Source organism: Cheilinus undulatus, linkage group 14, assembly GCF_018320785.1.
Source record: "Cheilinus undulatus linkage group 14, ASM1832078v1, whole genome shotgun sequence".
Lineage (NCBI taxonomy): Eukaryota > Metazoa > Chordata > Actinopteri > Labriformes > Labridae > Cheilinus > Cheilinus undulatus.
The window spans coordinates 41652269-41664446 of record NC_054878.1 but is presented as its reverse complement, the minus strand read 5'-3'; positions in this window follow the sequence as shown (position 1 = coordinate 41664446).

The following is a 12178-nucleotide window of genomic DNA, read 5'->3' as shown; positions in this document are numbered from 1 at the left end:
AAGAACAGCAGTGAGTTGTTTTCTTATCAAAAATTACAAAAGTCGTGTACTGACACGTCTACAGTTTCCGTGGTTCGTGGCATTATGCAGTTCTTTATGGCGTTTACTCCTTGGTAGGGGCACACCTCGGCAGCTGTTAGCAGCTACGTTACTTGTTTTGTTGCTCTGATTGGCTCGTAAAGATATGACAGACAGAACGTTCATCCAATCACCCTCCAAGTTTTCTTTCTCAAAGGTTCTGCCCTTTACCAAACGCAGTCTTCGAGTGGTTTTCTAGATGGATGTGTGAAACACATCCATCTGGCATGCCAGGTTACACCTTACCTGTTTCCAGCTCTATTCACCATCTCCATAAATAAAGGCATAAAAGACCCAAAAATATATCTGTAGAAAAAAAATTAGCTTCCATACAAAACTTAAGGGTGGCTTGTCAAAGTTTGGTGTCTCGCCATGAAACAGGGAGTTGCCATTATTAACATTACATGTTAAAAACTGCCTACATGTGTAATTATGGACTACTTTCTTAGATATCTGTAAGCTAACATTAGATCTCTTATAGCTCCGCCCACTGGTAAGACTTAATGGGACTTGCATGACAGGATTTAGTTAGTGACTCTGGCGTTTACAGTGTATGCTCTCGTTTAAGTTTGTGTTTGAAAGACGTTCACAGCTCATAGATGTTTAACTTTCCTTCAGCTGATAGACGTCACTGCAGCTGCCCGCTTTGCAGCTGTGCCGTGCCATCGCCATGCGAGAAAGTGCAAGGGTCCATTCAGCTTGCAGAACTAGTTTAGCATTTTTTTATGCCTCAGCTATTCTCGGCTATTCTTGTGGTCAAGGTCGCTGGGCCTGTTGGTCATCCCTTGTAAACATAATATCAGGGGAACCCCTTCAAACTTTGCACCATTGTCCATTCTGACTCAAGGATGTGCACACTTGGTTTCAGAGGTTCAAAGATAAAGTAACTGTGATCACAAATCTTGTGAGCACAATTTTTCAAGAATGGAGGATAAATATTCTATATATCAAATTGACTCTTGTGCACTAAGCTAACTATACAGATTCACTTTAAAATCAATATTTTTATTTATTTATTTTTAGAGTTAAAAATGAAACAGCCCTGCTTTTTTGACCCACTGTACTTTCACTGCCAGAAAATTCTGAACTTTGTAGAGGTAACCACCACAGCCACCATGTGTTAGCACTTTCCTGCCACTTTAGAATCCTTAAAATCCTTGAGCAATATTAGAATAATCAACATAAATCTACATTTACCTAGAAATATTCATGAAGATGATACAATAAGAGAGAAAGGGAAACTAGTGTACTTAGGTGTAATATATGACCCATAAAATGACTCAACTTTAGGGCACAATTAGTTAAAACTAAACAAACCCAGCAGTAAAAAGTGAAGAATACAGAGAAAAAGGGAGTCAATGCATAGTTTCACAGATCTTTGTTTTAATTTTATTGTTATAATACACTGCAATGCATGGACTTGTTAACACAGGGTTAATACAAACATACATAACGCGCACCTTTGAAAAATGTTTTATTTCTCCTTTTAACATTGATCTTCTCTTCCATAATCAATAAATCATGACACCAGGAGAACAGCTGAACAAAAAATTAAATACACATCTTCACACTAATATTTGACTAAAAAAAAATGGCACATATGATATAAAAATCAGCTTTCAGTATAAATGCAATGATTTTATTGTGGTTCTTTCTGCTCTTTATTTACATACACTCTGATATTTTTTCTGTTTTAAGTGTGCTTTAAAATGCACTTTATTCCCCACTGGTTTAGAGACATTACATTTTAAACAGGGGCTGCAGCCACACATGTCTCTCATAACTCATTAAAAACTGCAAGATTCAGGTTCACATTCAATTTTTAATCCTGAAATGTGCATTTCATGGAAGAAATAGCTGCCAAGTCTGTAATAACCTGCTGCACCAAGATAAAATCTTTCTCATAGTTCGGTCTTGGCAATATATACTGAGTAGGTTAGATGCATTTATATTTTTTGAAATATAAATATTTGGTTATTTATTGTTTTATTAATCAAGATTTGTAGTTAACTCCTACACACTGTTTAAATTGCACAAAAACACAGGCAACATTTACATATATAGAGATTGACAAAGTTTGCTGCACAAGAAAATACCAAAATGTGATTCAAGTGATAAAATCTTTGTTTTATTAATGATCAGTGGTATTAGATAGTACAGAAATCTTACGGATTTCAGCCGTATTTTAGCAGATACAAAGAGAGTGCTGTCTAAATGTGCTAATATTTTGGCAGCATTTGGAAAAATAGGCAGACTGATGAGAAGTGAGGGTTAATTTGTGCAATTTTGACATTTTGCAGGAATTGCCAGTATTTCTACATGATTTAAAACAAAAAAAAAAGTCAAATTTTGTGTTTCTGAAACTCCTGGTTTTGTTGCTGTTGCATCAAAAAGGTTTCAATTTCATTTGTTTTTTTTCTTTTTTTATTGATTTATCATTTCATAGATTCCTTCTAATACTGGTATTTTGATAACCATTTGTGAGATATATATATATATATATATATATATATATTTATATATATATATAAATTCCTTTTATTGGGGTTTTGTGTGAACAAAACAATACAGAAAATGGTATACAAATGTATGGTTTCAAACATTCAATTATTCTGGAAAAAAATAATAACAATAATAATCAAAATAATAATAACAATTTAAAATAAAAGAAAATGTGTCTGTCTTTTTAAAATATGTCTTAGTAAAATATGTGTCCATCTGTGATATTTTTACAAAAAAATATCCAGATGTACACCATGCATTTCCTATAACTATATCATGTTGTTACTTAGCAAAGAAAATACCGAGATATAGTGTCACAGATGTCTTAGTGGCGCCTTACGTGTGAAGGCAGACTGGCTTAGAGTCCAGCCTGCATGTCATTCCTCACTCTCTCATCCCTGTTTTCAAAACCTATCCACTATCTTCATCTATAAACGAAGGCATAAAAGCCTAAAAACAAATCTTTAAAAAAAGAAGAATATCGAGATTATACATATTTAATGAAGAATCGTTCAGCTATGAAATATTCAGACATGATTTTTGGTCCATATTTCCTAGCCTTAGATCAGTATCTGTCTGCCCTGTATTCCTCTGGCTTTCTTACCTGAAAAGAGATACCAAAAAAAAAAAAAAAATCCCTCGCTGTATGCCTTTAGCAAAATGGGGAACAGGCCTCAAATTTTTCTATACATGCAGCCTCCAAATCCCTAAACCCACCCTGGTAGCACCATTACACTTCACTGCATCTGAATAAACCAATATCCTACATTAATGCGTGCCCTGTAAGTTCCCTTAATGCGGCGGTACAAACTGTTCCTACTGTATGAACGTTACACTGTGCAGCATATCCAGTCAGATGTCTCATTCCCAGCAGAGGATCTGTACATCCTCAGCTGATACCACAGCCTGTGTGTTTGAGGAAAATGCATTAGTAGGTGATAACTCTGGAGATTTCCTTCTCTGCTGCATGAACACTCACCTACACTGCTCTGGAAAAGACAAGCTTATACTGAAGTCAGCCCACGTATGCCAGCAGTTTATCCTCACATCATACCTGCACTCATGAATCATGGTAATAAGAATCAGAGCTGATGGTTGGACATGTCCATGTTCATTGATGTGAACTGTCCCCTTTAATAAATACATACATTAATACACTTATTTTACATGTAAGGAAGTTATCAGCCTTGTTAAGGACATTTAAGGCAAAAAAACAGTATTTTTTAAGAGGGTTGTCGATCTTTAGGCCAGAAATGTCCCTCTAAATCTAATTTTTGTTTCTTAATCCACTCATGTGATCTTACAATGAGAATTAGCTTTTTTTCTCTGCACATTTAAACCATAATAATTCAGTTAAATATGAGTATGCAGTTTGTTTAATTGTCTTTGTTGTGCTGAAGCACAGCTGGAAAACATGGACTGAAGCAGGTCAACAGAAAAGAAGCATTAAGCACAAGAAAGTGGTCTTATTGGTCTTAGTGGTCATATTTTTTTGTCATTTTCATTGCAAAATGTCAACATAAATAAGAAATAACTGTGCAAAAATGCAGAAGGAATACCTTTACTCAAACAATTCTTGCATAAACCCTGTTGTAATTCATTTTCTTTTAAGTGTTTTCAGCTTTTGGGCTTCATTTTCCTCCCCATCTTGCAGCTCTATAAGCTCTCTGTCCCTGATGTTGCTCATAAAGTCTGTTTCCATCTGAACCACAGCACATCCACCTAGCTGTAAAGAATTTGTAGCTCCATTTCTTCTATCAAAGCCCAAGGATAGCTGCACATATTTGCTTGACCAGTGTGTCAGACAGCCTTGCTTTACTAAAGATGAAATATAAGAGAAGATTTTTATGATTTAGGAGGCTGAGCGGGATGAGGAGGGTGATGTAAGCGAGAGGCAACAGACGAGAAACGCAAACAAAGATGGAGATGAAAGCACTGAGAGTGAGGCACCAATTTATGCATTTTAGGAGTGTGAGAGGTACATTTGAACAGTTTTTGGATGGTTAATGGTGGACTAGAGTGTTGATGGTGAAAGGTAGTTGCTACTTTTTCATTTGCCATAATGTTTACTCATGACTGCATCAGATATAATGGTGCAAAACTATACACAAGTTTATCAACCTATCAGGCAAAGAGACAGAAGGTTTTCACTACATTTTAATGAAGGATTTCTGCAGGATTAAAGTGTCTTTCTGCATCATGTGTTTGGTTTTATCTGCAGGAATACGTGCACACGGATTCAGTCAAAGACGGAGTGAGGCGAGGGCTCACAGGGCTTTAACCCTGAATGTTGTCTCAATCTCTCAGTCTTCTATGCTGGTTAAAAGTATGCTGATGCTGAGTGTCAGGAGACAAATGCAAAAGAAGTAAGTTATAATGAACAAATGAAGCCTATAAATTTCAATTTCTATTCAAACATTAATGTGTATATCATTAATGCCAACTGTCCCAACTTTGTAAAAAAAGCTAACAAGTGCGACTGAGTGAGGAAAGTGGAAAAAAATTCCAAAATATCTTCCTATCTGACACTCCTGGATCCTTGTCATCTCCCTCTTTCCTCAATCTTCATGCATGTCAATGTTAGCAACAGGGCAACAATGGAAAATGTCACATTGAATTGCGCCGCATGGTGCTGCGTTGCCTACCACAACAGGAATCAGTGTAGTTAAGCTGGTTTTGCAGCTGGTGTTTGTTTGTGTCACATGCAGTTCAATACTACACGAGCGTATGCATTAAAAATAAAATAAAATCAATATTAAATATTGCCAATTTCCATACCTACATAAGTTAATCTATAACTTAGACCCGATATTTTGCTTGAATGTTCAATTTTTTTAATTAATAGTTAAATTGTCAACTTGTACACCAAAGTCCTGCCCTGCCTGTGCTATGTAACATTAAAAAATCAAAATCATTGATTTTTAGGAGGCAAAAGTGAAAATAGCTGATCTCCAGCAAGCTCTATTCTGATTTTAGACTCAAGTGGACACTTGAGAACAATTACAGTTGATTTTAAACATGGTGTTGCATCTGAACTGTTTTTTTTTTTTTTTTTTTAAATCAAACTGCATCATTTTTATCCAAATTATGTATTTAGGCTTTATAAATCTAAATCTGGATTTAAACTGGTTTGAAAAATTGCCTGATTAGCTTAACATGTCTGAGGAAGAATGCCCTACACCTTCCTAAATTCAGGCCAGTCGTGGTTATTTAACACTTTGTCCCAGTCCCTGGATTTCCTGAGATAAATCTCGACTCTGGTGTTCTTAAAGTATGTTTTCTGCTCTCTATAAACTTTAAACAACAAATTAAATTTGGATGTTTTTGTTGGGATGACATTCTGGTGGGGAGAAGCAATGAAAAACATGACATATGACGGCAATACCTTGTTGGTCAAAATAATGCCACATAAAAATGTCTAAATATTTCTATTATCCATGTCCTTTTTTCTATTCTTACTGTCACACTAACTGAGTCTGAGCAAATTAAATGTATGTGTGCTGAAAAATCTCTCTGCATATAGCAGTGGTTCTCAGATGGCGTTCCTAGGTACACCGGTGTGTACACCCAAACATTATTGCTACAATCACACAACTAAAGATACCGTAATGTGATACAGTGGCTATTTTGCATAGATATGAATATGGTGTGCTTTGAGATTTTGGCTTGATATCAGGTGTACCTTTTGAAAAAAAAAAAAAAAAACGTTGAAATCCTCTGGCATATGGTTCAAGCATCTGCAGCTGTAGGCAGTATGTTTGAAGTGTATGTCGCTATTTTGGTTTATTAACTAAATGTACATTTCCTCTAAGCAGTTTAGTTTGGTTTAGTAAACCCTGATCTTGCTTAAATTTCCAGAGACAACCACACTCTTACTTGGTAGGCAGGGATGTAAGCCAAAGGTGTCTAAATTCACCTTTTAGGTTCAGATAGGTCAGGTTGGTGCCCCATAGAAAGGTGCCAAAAAAGTAGGTGGGCTTACATTGTTTATTTTAGAACTGTTTCCCAACTTTAAAAAGTGAAAATGCAAGTGATTGCATTGGAAACCCACCATAATGTTTTGAGGCCACAGTTTTTATTTTTCAGTCTTCACTAGCTTGATTAGTTAAAGCCAGAGGTGACCACTCAAGGACAGGTGGGACATGCTTTCCCTCGCTAATGATTTCTTTTCATTGCAAACTCTGCTCTAGAGGCCTTGCAAACCAGACGTGTTTTTTCTATGCAGATAATTTTCATGAAATGATTTTAGTTATGTAGCAGGTTTCACACCAGCAAAAAAAATGCTGCTGATATTTTTACCAACCATGTTTGATTTTTTCCAAAGCTTCCCTCCAGACGAGCACACATCTAACCAATCAAAACACTCGTTTTTGCCGTGGCGGTAGAGTTTTGAGGCAGAGAGGAGCAAAGAGATGTAAACCCTAGTTTATCGTCCTCTCTGATGTGTCTCAGTTAACAGGGATAGTGCAAAACACAGTGTTTAATTTATTCAGAAAATCACATTACTCCTTATGTGCAAAAAAAGGCGCATCTGAATTATTTGCATTTCTGAGCTGTTTATTCACCTCACCCCTGATCTGCAAAGCTAACATTAATCTACACAGCTAGCATGATTCTGCATTGTAGACGACTTAAACTTACAATTCAGGCCATAAATTCACCAGAAAAAATGTTTAATGAAGTAATAAGTCAGATAATTTCTCTCATTGGATAACACAGAATCAGTTTGCCCCCTGCTGGCCATTAAATAATGCAGGTTAAAGGACTGAAGGAGATGTGCGCTTCTAGCAGCCACTAGTGGTAAATACTGGAACAGCACATTCAATGAGTTCACTTCAGTTCACGGCGGATTTTTCGGCCGCTCTCTTGGCATTCACCGCGTGCCTTAATTGTATGGACATTTAAATCAAGGTCCGCTGTGAACACGATGAGAGACGACCCAGACTTTCATACTTCTTCCTCCTCGTTTCTGACATTTAAAGCTCATTTTTTTGTTTGTTCTGCTCTTTACCTATTCCACTCAGTCCTACCAGCATGGATAAATCCTTTATTCCTGCATATTTCTGTGTTCAGCTTCACTAGGCTTTGAATGAGCCAGTTATGCCTCACAACACATATCCAAACACACCTTTTATCGTGATTTTTATGCATTTTGGTCACTTTAAGGCATTATTTTTGTGTGTGGCGTAAAAAAAAATCAAGCACCATTGATTATACTGAGAAAAATGAACATTAACTGCCTATCCTATCAATTAACTCATTTATTTGTATTTACTGAGCTGAATGTGTAATATTCAAACATCAACTTCACCAGTGCATGGTTGTTTACCATACTGCCTACTATCATTATAACTTAAAATGTGCACAAATCACACTAATTAGTCATATTATGGAGTTATACACTAATTTTATGCTGAATTAAAACACTTATAATGACATTTAGGCTGATTATGTTTGAAACTGGCATCATAATGACTACAATGAATAAAAGTACATGATGTATGAGGGCAGAATCAGCACAATGGCAGCTCCAGCACCCCCTCTATCTGCAGTGCTCCGTCTCCTCTTGCAGCTCAGCATAGTTTAAGATGCTACAGAGGTCCAAAGGTGCGTGCACATACACTCTAGTGTGCGTGTGCATCGATGTCGGCCTTGTGATAAACTGTCAAGGATGTCCTGCTGACCTACACGCATGAGGCGACATGCAGGGAGAGTTTACGAGCAAGGATGAAAATGAAAATACAGCCATATATCTCCTCTGTAACTTGATTATTTTAGGATTTATAGAGGTGTTTATGGATTATTCCTGTATGTACACTCACTAAGCTAACTTCAAATGACAGTACAGGCATTTTGCATGTCTTAAACCTGATATTACATCTGAATATATTTTAATTTCATGCAATTTTCCTGTCTTTTAATATTCTTAATGTTAGAAATGTTCTAACTCCATAAAGCACATTTGCTTTGTGCATGAATAGTGCTCTATAAATAAACTTGTCTTGCCTTGTTTTACTTCGCCTTGCAATTTCAGTCCCTCAGAAAATATGACATTTGCAGCAACCATGCAGCCTTAAGCTTTCATAAATTTCACACTTTGGTTTGAATAACATCCGCACGGACTTTAGTTTTCATCTAAAACAAGATAATCCCTACTTGATGCTTTATTTTGCACGTTAAAAGCTTACAGATTTAACCTAATTTACTCTTTTTACATGCAATCTTTAAGGATCTGAAAGGCTTCAAAAACAAGCAATAGTGCATGAAAGTGTCTGAAATTCAATGCACTATTGCTTTAATTGTGTGATCTCCTTTAGATGTCTTTCTGGAGCCTCTTGTGTGAGATCCCAACAGTTCTAACTGCATCAGCGGTAATACAATTACAGCTACAGTTAAAGCAGATAATGCTCACTGAGATGGATTGGACTAGAGCTTCTGCAAAGTGCAACCAAAGTGAAATGAATGCAAATTAAAAATGGCTTCCAGGACCTTTTAGAGTGATGCAGCATGAAGAAAAGGGCCGTCATAGGGGTGTAAATGTGTACAGTTTTTAAAAAATGCAGAAATATAACAGAGCATGGCCCTTAGAGAAGCACTGCAGCAGCTTTAAAGCTTTACCCTCCATTATAAAGCAGCAGCAGCCATAATGCACGTTCTTATACACCACTGCATTAATGACACAGCTGCAGGGGAGGAAGCTGCTGCTGCGATTTTACTCCTCATCCCACATGAGTACACAATCCTGACAGCTCCACAAAACATCCTCTCTTGTGGCTTTTTTTTTTCTTTCTTTAGTCAAAATGTGACTGCAGCAGCAGCAGCAGCAGCAGGAAAGGGCTTCTGTACTGCTCAAAGGCTCTCCGGCAGAGGGGCAGAGATGGACCCATCTGCAGCCTCATTAAACAGTGAAATGCTAATGACCCAGATAGCTCATGTAGGCTAAAATGCAGAGGGGAGGGGAGGGGTGAGGAAGGGGGATGGCTGCCTTTGTGGGGGTCGGGCGTGTGTATTACAGCCTATATTAATAAATTCTGCATTAACTGAGCATATACACATGCATAGAACATTTAAAACACTTAAAATATGAATACTTAAACAGGATATAAGCATCACATTATAATAAATATTACATGTGTGATGTTTTATGTAATTAGGACACCATAATGCACCATGGACTATCAAAATAAAATACTTACACATGCATTTTTACGGACAAGTTGTTATATTTAAATGTGTATTATGATTGATTGTTCTATTTCATGAAAAGACACATAAAAGAAGTTCCGCAGAGCATGAAAGCACACTGCGGATTTTGCAGGAGCAGATTTAGCGCCAGTGAAAGGAGCTTATGGAGGTTTTTTTAAAGGCCTAAACCAAAATAAATGCTTCAAATGAATTAATATGCAGTAAAAGTGATTGTTTGATAACAGAAAAACAATACCTTTCAGCAGAGGGATGCAGTAAAAATGGCGCAGTTTTCTATTTTTATTTTAAATTCAGCGGACATTTACCGAGTCCAGACCTCCATGACAAACACCGACGCACGAGGCTGCGTTTGTCCGCGTATCGAACGCTTTAACCCGGCTTCATTTGCGTGCGCAGCCCGGTCCGCGGTGCTCTCCTCTGAAGGTCCATGAAAGGATGCTGAGGATGCTGCGGAAGATAAGTGATGCTGCGGGGGATGCGGAGGTCGATGCGTCCTTTTTCTGCAGCAAAACCAATCGCCCTTTTTTTTTTTTTTGTCTCCAGATAGACTTCAAATACAAATAGTCCAAACCGAAGCAGAGCAACATCCGAAACCTTCCAGATTGAGGTTTTGTGTGCGCTGGGTGCAGTCGGGATGAGGATACAGTATCTGAGAGGATGGAGGGAGAGAAGTTGGGCGCAGTCAAAGGCAGAGAGGAGAGAGGGAGGGGGTGGTCCTCTAAGAGAGAGGCAGTCAGATGATCCAGGTTTTTACATCCTCAGCTCCCAGCTCTGTCCTCTTTCTCTGCTTCTCATCCTCTTTTTTTTAAAGAAGGAAGGAAAGACAGAGAGCATGCATCCCTACTAAAATGAGTGACACAGGACTCAGATTATCCGAGTCTGATAATAATAACTGCTCTCATAAAACAGCTCAGTGACATTCAATTGACCAAATGGACCACCAAACTTCTAATAAAAACCACACAACCAAAAATAAAGGCCCAATGACTCCCGAATATAGCCTATCCGTAGCATTTATAGCCTGAATTTTCAACAGCTCATCCAAAAACGGCTCCTAATCTGCAGGGAGTTCTCCAGTGTGGGCAGATTCAGATGATTTCCATTTTATCTCAAATGTGCTCTTAACTGCTGGAGTCCCCTTTTTATATTGGGTTTGTGCACAGGGAGACATCTAGCCAAGCTAACAGCTACACGGTATCGAGCTAAAACAAAGAAAGTTAGCAAACAACGCAAGAAGCTGGACAAAAGTTGTATCATCCTTTATGCCAAAAAATAAAAAAAAATAAAAACAAAACAAACAAACAAACAAACAAAAAAAAACACGGCTATTTAAAGGCTCTTGAAATTATTTCTTGACAGTTACTTTAATGACACGCTTTTTGTAAACTAAGCTAGGTTGGGCTACCGTGTACAATCACTCAAGCAGAGCATAGCTAGAGCTAGCATAACCGCAGCTTTTTCAAACAAAACACTGTAATAATTTGACCAAAACTTTTAGTCTTTTCATGCTGTTTTGACAAATACGACCCCCTTTAATATGTTTTTACAGTTTGAGGTTATATTTTGTTTTCAATCTGTTAAACTACAATAAGCTAACTCCTCGCTATCAGTTGATACTAAAGGCTATTGCTAACTAGTGTAACCTAGCATTATTAAACCTCTAAAACTTGTCATCTTCACTTGTGTTTTGTATCTTTATCAAATAGCCATTGTGGTTCAGTAGTGTTGTCTTCAAGACATTTTTTTTAAGTATGCCATTAAATTTCGATTCGGTAATACACTAGGTAAAAGGCTAGGCTAGCTCTATAGGTTGCAGTGATTTAGATGTCAGTTGGGAAGTGGGGGACAGCCATTAATAAAGCCAACTGCATCATATTTGATTCACACTTTTTTGATACCTCTATCAAATCAAAATGGTAAACAATTTACCTAAAAAAAAGTTTGTATAAAATCAAATAAATGATAAAAATGCCCTCCAGTTTCAAACAATCCCTAATGTATCAAATGTGGAACAAAAAATGTATCTTTTAAATTGTATGGCCTTATTTCTTTTTCTGGATTTCAGTTAAATAAACATCTCATTTCCACATTTCCAAAAATATAGAATTTTCTGGCTATTATTTGAGGTATCAGGCTTTAAAGGGTTAAGTCAGCACTTTACAGCTCTGAATGGTCCTCTATGCTGCAATTTTCATCAGAAAAATTATACATTGAACACAATCCCTACACTTTAGACAAAAAGGTTTTTACCACAGTTAAACAGATTCACCTGGCATGGAGGCGAACAATATCACAGTACATAATTTGGGACAACACTGCCCTGTTGATATTAATTCAGTTCAATTTAATTTTTGTACAGCACATTTCATACTAATGTAAACTCAATGTTCTT